Source organism: Mus pahari, chromosome 21 (assembly GCF_900095145.1).
Source record: "Mus pahari chromosome 21, PAHARI_EIJ_v1.1, whole genome shotgun sequence".
Taxonomy (NCBI): Eukaryota; Metazoa; Chordata; class Mammalia; order Rodentia; family Muridae; genus Mus; species Mus pahari.
The window spans coordinates 18,744,008-18,750,702 of NC_034610.1; the positions used below are offsets into that span (position 1 = coordinate 18,744,008).

At 46.8% G+C, this 6,695-nt stretch overlaps 1 protein-coding gene across 2 annotated transcripts in view; it reads right to left on the reverse strand.

The window, feature by feature from the left end:
- Flywch1 (FLYWCH-type zinc finger 1) overlaps window positions 1-4,351 on the reverse strand; it is an 18,034-nt gene extending 13,683 nt beyond the window's left edge. The window contains exons 1-2 of one of the 2 annotated variants that reach the window (XM_029533014.1): window positions 4,170-4,351; window positions 2,819-2,912 (exon numbers count right to left, since the gene is read on the reverse strand). The gene's annotated coding sequence lies outside the window, so the exon portion shown is untranslated. The remainder of the gene's footprint in view (window positions 1-2,818; window positions 2,913-4,169) is intronic. The other variant, XM_021221059.2, reaches the window with a different exon arrangement.
- Window positions 4,352-6,695: the final 2,344 nt, after the last annotated feature.

Sequence of the window (6,695 nt, forward strand, 5' to 3'; positions counted from 1 at the left end):
AAAAAAAAAAAAAAAAAAAAAAAAAAAGTCAGATAAAAAGTATATGATGTTGACATTCATGTTGACAGGGATGTGGGTGTTCTCTATATAATCCCATGTTTGGGTTTTGTTTACCTTTGTATGTATATACATGAATGCACATATGTATGCTTGAATGTAAATGTGGGCGAGTGATACATCATGGTGTGCATGTGGAGGTCAAATAACAACCTTGGCATCAGTGTTTGCCTTCAGCTCACTGAGGGTGGATTTCTTGCTACTGTGAAAGAAATGCCAGGCAAGCTGTGTGTGAAGAGTCCTGAGAGTCTCCCACCTCCCCTCTCACACAGGGCTGGGATTGCAGGTGCTTGATTCCACGTCCAGTCTTACGTGAACGTAAGGATAAGAACCCTGGTCCTCATGCTTGAACGGGAGAGCTTTACCATCTGAGCCATGTCTCCAACCTTATTTCAGTTAAAAAAAAAAAAAAAAAACTAACTATAAGTTACCTTGTATTTATTGTCTGTGCATATGTGCATACATTTGCTTACATGTGATGGAGGTCAAAGGATATGCCACAGTCAATTCTTTATGGCCAGACAGAGTCTGGTTATCTAAACAGGCCCTGGGCTAGGCAGCAAGACTTGTCTGTTGAGACATCAGCATTCCTATGTTTAGGATTGTTATTCTTTTACTTGTTTTGAGACCAGGTCTCACTATACAGATCAAGCTGGCCTGGAACTCAAGATCTGCCCAGGCTGGCATCAAATGCATGATTCAGCTGTGGCTGGCCCTGAGTGCTTGATCCTCCTTTCCCTACCTTTAAGTGCTAAGACTATGGATGTGCCACCATGCCCAGCCTTGTATCATTTCCTTTGCCTGATGACATAGGTTTTAATGCACTCATTTTGTAACACTGACTTCTCACTCAATACAAGTCTGTGAAGAAAAGTGTTTCCAGGTTAGATGGATGTGAACAGGACATCAAGAGTCTAAAGTTTGGGGCGGGGGAGCTGGAGAGATGGCTCAGTGGTTAAGAGCACTGGCTGCTCTTCCAGAGGTCCTGAGTTCAATTCCTAGCAACCACATGGTGGCTCACAACCATCTGTAATGGGATCTGATGCCCTCTTCTGATGTGTTTGAAGACAGCGATAGTGTACTCGTACATTTAAAGTTTGTGATTATTCTTTCCACCTCTCCTCCCTCAGTACTCAGGTCACAGAGCTGGGTGACTACAGCACTCCCCTTGCTTGCTCTGACACATGGCCCTGCTGCTGGTCACAGCTGCTCAGGGCAAGAAGCCCTACAATATGCAAAATTACCCAGTGCCTTTCGGACATAACTAGGTCCAGTCCCTAATGTCTAACTCAAACACTCAAAATCAGAAGCCTCTCCTCAGCTATCAGCAGAGGCAACAGTTAGCTTTACACGGGAGATAAATTACATTACCATGCTCCGTGCTGGACAGGAGACCTGGGCCAAGCTCCAAACCTTTTCTGGCTAATCTCACTTGCAAAGTAGGAAAAGTGGTAAGAGTACTTGCTGTAAAGGTATGAGGACCGGGGTTCAACTCCCCAGCACCTATGGGCAATAGGGTCACATGCCCATCTGTAAGCCCAGACTCCGGTTGCAATCAGGCACATCTCAGGAACTTGTTGCCACCCAACCTTGCTGAACCTGTGAGCTTCAGGTTCAGTGTGAGAGTCTGTCTCACAGATCCATTCCTGGCTTCTTCCTCTGATTCCCAGTAGTGAATGAGATACCGTGAGTGAGATTCATCCATGAGCATCAAGCAATCACAAGCCCAGTTCTCCACCCAAGCTCAGTGGGGTCCTGAGCACAGAAAAGGGAGGCCCTGTTGTCTATTAAAAAAAAAAAAAGCCGGGCGTGGTGGCGCATGCCTTTAATCCCAGCACTCGGGAGGCAGAGGCAGGCGGATTTCTGAGTTCGAGGCCAGCCTGGTCTACAAAGTAAGTTCCAGGATAGCCAGGGCTAAACAGAGAAACCCTGTCTCGAAAAACCAAAACCAAAAAAAAAAAAAAAGTCCTGAAGACAAGTGTGGTAGCATATCCTTTTAATCCAGCCATGTGGAAGAGGCAGGAGGATCTCTAGTCGAGGCTAGCCTGGTTTATACAAGGAATTTCAGGCCTGTCAGGGCACCACAACTAACCAATAAACAATAACAATAATAAAAATCTTCCTGAGTGCAAACAACAAAAGCCCCCTGAGCTGGGCCTAGTGGTTCACACCTATCATCTGTTACAGGGAGGCTGAGGCAGGAGGTCACTTGAGTCCAGGATCTCAAGACCAATTTAAATAACATGGCATGATCTTGGCCTCTAACCATTTTTTTTAATTAAAATATTTTAAAAAGTAAGAAATGATCTGCACGATTTCAGTGGCTTCTCTCCTGCCAGCCTCTTCCACGAGTCCTGAGTAGGCAGAGCACTCTACCTAGTAATAAACCCTGTGGTTACAACACAGACTAGACACAGTACCCCTCAGCTTCCTTCCATCACACCCGGGGAGTCTGTGTGCAAGCATCTCTGGGGACAGGAGAAGGTGGGAACAATCTCCGGACTTCTAATGTGGAGTTTCACAAGCTCTGCACTGGTGACATTCTAGACCTAATCTCATTTCACCATGATGGACAGGGTACGATGTTTATTGGCACCTTCCGGCTTTATGTACTAAATAAAACCCACTACCACCTCTTTTCTCAAGTCACCGTGGAACCAGTACTCCTGGTGTACGGGGAGGGATGGGACAGTGAACTGAGGATACTGTTTCAAAGCAATTCAGCAATGCAGACACTGCAGCAGGACATGGTGATACACACCTTTAATCCCAGCACTCGGGAGGCAAGGGTTGGAGCATCTCTGTGAGTTTGAGGCCTGAAGCCCACAGATCAGGGCTACACAGAAAAACCCTGTCTTGAAACAAACAAACAAAATGGAATAAGGCAGAGAGTGATAAACAGCCTTCTGTATGCATGCACAGACACACACACACACACACACACACACACACACACTCAGAATGATAAGGAAAACCCGCATGAGACGTGGGAAGCCAACTGATAGATTTTCCCAATCCTCCTAGATGACTAGATGGACTCCTTTACCCAGCCTGGTGTGCCTGTGTATGTAACCACAACCATCTTCCTTTCCCCCTTCCTCAGGGCCTCCTCTCCAGCCCAGACAGATCTGAGCGATGCTCTGATGGTCTTCATCTTTGACCACTCCAATTCTTCCAAAGAGTACTGACAAAGCTGACAGGTTATGCTTCCTAACAATTCAGCTTCACATCCCTCCCCCGGCAAAAGGCATCTTCATCTGCGTAAGTGAGCATGTATTATCAGCTCCCCTCTACTTCATATGCTGTTTTGTTCACACAAGTCAGACTGGTGGCACTTGAGAGAACAATGAGATAAACATACATGAGTCATACCAGAAATCCAAACCAAGCAATGGTAAGGACCCTGGAAAGCAAAGAAGTTAAAAACAAAACATCATAACAAAAAGATCTTTCTTTGGAATGGTTATCTGATTGTAGAGTAAGGAGTAAATGAGGGTTTCAAACTGTCAGATAAACTAGGTCTTGAGTCAATGGGTTAGCAAGTCAGTCATTTGGAATGGAACGGAACGGAACAGAAAGGAATGAATTGGAACAGAGCCTGAATAGATCTGCGTCATGTGAGATTGGTAAGCGACTCTCTTTAAACTTGTGATGCACGAATCTATCTTCAGGCACAGATATACACATAAAACATCTTTCTCAGTCTAGAATGCGTCACAAAGTTTGAAAGCCATAATGGACTATCTATAGTCTGAACGAGGAGGGGTAACAACTGGCAAAAAGTGCAAGGTCACTGGGACCTGCGGCCGCCAAGGATGGGCCGCGACGGAAGACAGAGCTGGATGGACATGCACTGGGTGGACGCGGTTCAAGGAAGATGGGCAAACGTGTGGTCCCGAATTTAGAGGTGTTAAGATCGGTACAGGGGTCGAGTGGGTTGATGGAGAGATCAAGTAGAAAGGAGGCGCATCGTGGACGTCCGACAAAGAAGCACCCCAAGCCCGAGCTACAGAGTTGGGGCCCCTCCCCAGCACCGGGTGCGACCCCAGGATAGCCGGACCAGGCATCGCTCCGCTGGTCCGACCCTCCCGCCCGTAGGGGCCCGTCCTCACCGACGGCAGCGGGCCCTGCCTCTCCGGCGGCTGAGCCACCCGGTCCTTGGTGTGCGTGTCCGCCAACGCAGGCGCCGGCCTAGCAGCTGGGGCTGCTCTAGGAACCACGACCCCGCCGCCCGCTCCCGCCGCCAACTGCCCCCTGGGGAGCGAGCCCGTGCCCGCGCGCGCGCCCCCGCGAGACACCGGCTTGGAAAGCCTAGAAACTACTAGCGAGCATGCGCAGCAGAGGCGCGGAGCCATTCCTGAAGCGGATACCACTCCTCCGGGTCTTCTCTGCGCAGTGCAAACTTGACACCCTAGCCAATCAGCATCAGGGGCGGGTCTACTAACATGAAGAAGGCGGGACAATCCATGGTCCCGCTACTGCATCCGGGAGGGCGGGGCGACAGGTGAATTTGTAGCAAGGATGCAGGCTGGGCGTCATCGCTTAAAGGATGCCAGCGGTATTGATAGAGAAAACAGGACCTTTTATAGGATTTGACTACATTCTTACGAAGTTGTAGCTTTGGCTTAAGTGCGTCTTTAGGCCTGTGACCTTCAGAACTTTCTTTTTTTACATTTTAAGTATTTATTTTTATTTTTATTTTGAGACAGGGTTTCTCTCGGTAGCCCTGGCTGTCTTGGAGTGCTCGCTATAGACCAGGCTGGCCTTGAGCTCAGAGATCAGCTTGCCTCTGCCTCCCCAGCACTGGGGAGTACTGGGATCAAAGGCATGCGCCACTGCCACCCAGTCTTCTTGCTTCCTTCCTTTCTTTTTTAATTAAAACAAAAACAAAAGCAAAAACAACAACAACAACAAAAAAAAAAAAAACATAACTCTGGGGCTGGTGAGATGGCTCAGTGGGTAAGAGCACCCGATTGCTCTTCCGAAGGTCTGGAGTTCAAATCCCAGCAACCACATGGTGGCTTACAACCATCTGTAACAAGATCTGACGCCCTCTTCTGGAGTGTCTGAGTACAGCTACAGTGTACTTACATATAATAAATAAATAAATAAATCTTTAAAAAAAAAAAAAACATAACTCTGGTCAGCTGGGCAGTGGTAGTGTACGCCTTTAATCCCAGCACTTGGGAGGCAGAGGCAGGCAGATTTCTGAGTTCCAGGCCAGCCTGGTCTATAGAGAGCATTCCAAGACAGCCAGGGCTACACAGAGAAACCCTGTCTCGAAAAACCAAACAAAAAAAGAAAAGAAAAGAAAAGAAAAAACCATAACTCTGACATATTTTAAGTGTATTTTTTAAATGTATTCAGATGTTCTGTCTGCATGTGTATCTGTACATGTGAACCACCATGTGGGTGCTGGATATCAAAGCTGGGTCCTTTGGAAGAGCAGCCCAGTTCCAAAGAACATTCTCTTGCAGCACACCGAAGCCCCTAGATACCCCCCACTCCCAATCCAGGACAGTTTGAGATTTGAAATAGTGACAATAATAGATCGCAAATTTAAATAAGAATCCAGGAGTTGGATGTGTGTGGCACAAATGAAACAGAAGCAGGAGAATCAGGAATTCAAGTCCATCCTCAGCTACATAGTGGATATAAGGCAAGCCTGAGCTACACGAGATCCTGGGTTTTAAAAACAATATAGGTGAGTAAGTAAGTGGAAGAGAAAGGTAAGGGTTTTGTTTTTGTTTTCAGAAATCTAAAAGTTAAAAAACAGAAAATGGGACGCCTTGTGTGGCAGGGCAAGCCTGTAAACTCAGAATTGCGGAGACAGAGGCAGGAGAATGAGGCCATCCTGGGCTACACAGTGAGTCCTGGAAGCTGATTCTTCATAGACTGTCTCCAAAAACAGTGTTGGAAAGAAACACTGTTAGGCAGTGGCTCTCAACCTTCCTAAAGCCATGACCCCTTAATACAGTTCCTCATACTGCGGTGACCCCCAACCATACGATTATTTTTGTTGCTACTTCATAACTGTAATATTGCTAGTTATAAACCATAATGTAAATATTTTTGGAGATAGAGGTTTTCAGGGAGGTTGTGACCCACAGGTTGAGAACCACTGCCTTAGTGATTCTCAGCACTTAAACAGCTCTTACAGAGGACAGAATTCAGTTAGGAAATCTGACACCCTCTTTGGCCTCCTTTAAAATCAGGCATGTACATGTTATAGGCACATACATGCAAGCAGATGCTCATACACATGAGATAACCTGTCTCAAATAACTAACAAATAAGTAAATAGACAGGCAGACAGATCTTTGAAAACAAACAAAATTGAGTGTGGTGGCCACATCTGCAATCCCATCCCTTGAGGATTTTGAGACAACCTGGTATGATGGTCCACACTTGGACTCCTAGCTTCTTGGGAGGTAAGGGAAGAATAATCAGGAGTTCGTCGACACAAGGAGCCCTGTTTTGAAAGCCGAAGTTTAGGAACGGGGATGGCGATGGCTCACCTGTAATCCCACTAACTGGGAGGCAGAAGCAGGCGGATTTCTCCCACAGGGAGACCCTTGTTCTGCCTTGCTTTTAACACAGCTGAAAAGTCCTAGGATTAGCAGGTGTCCACATTTGCC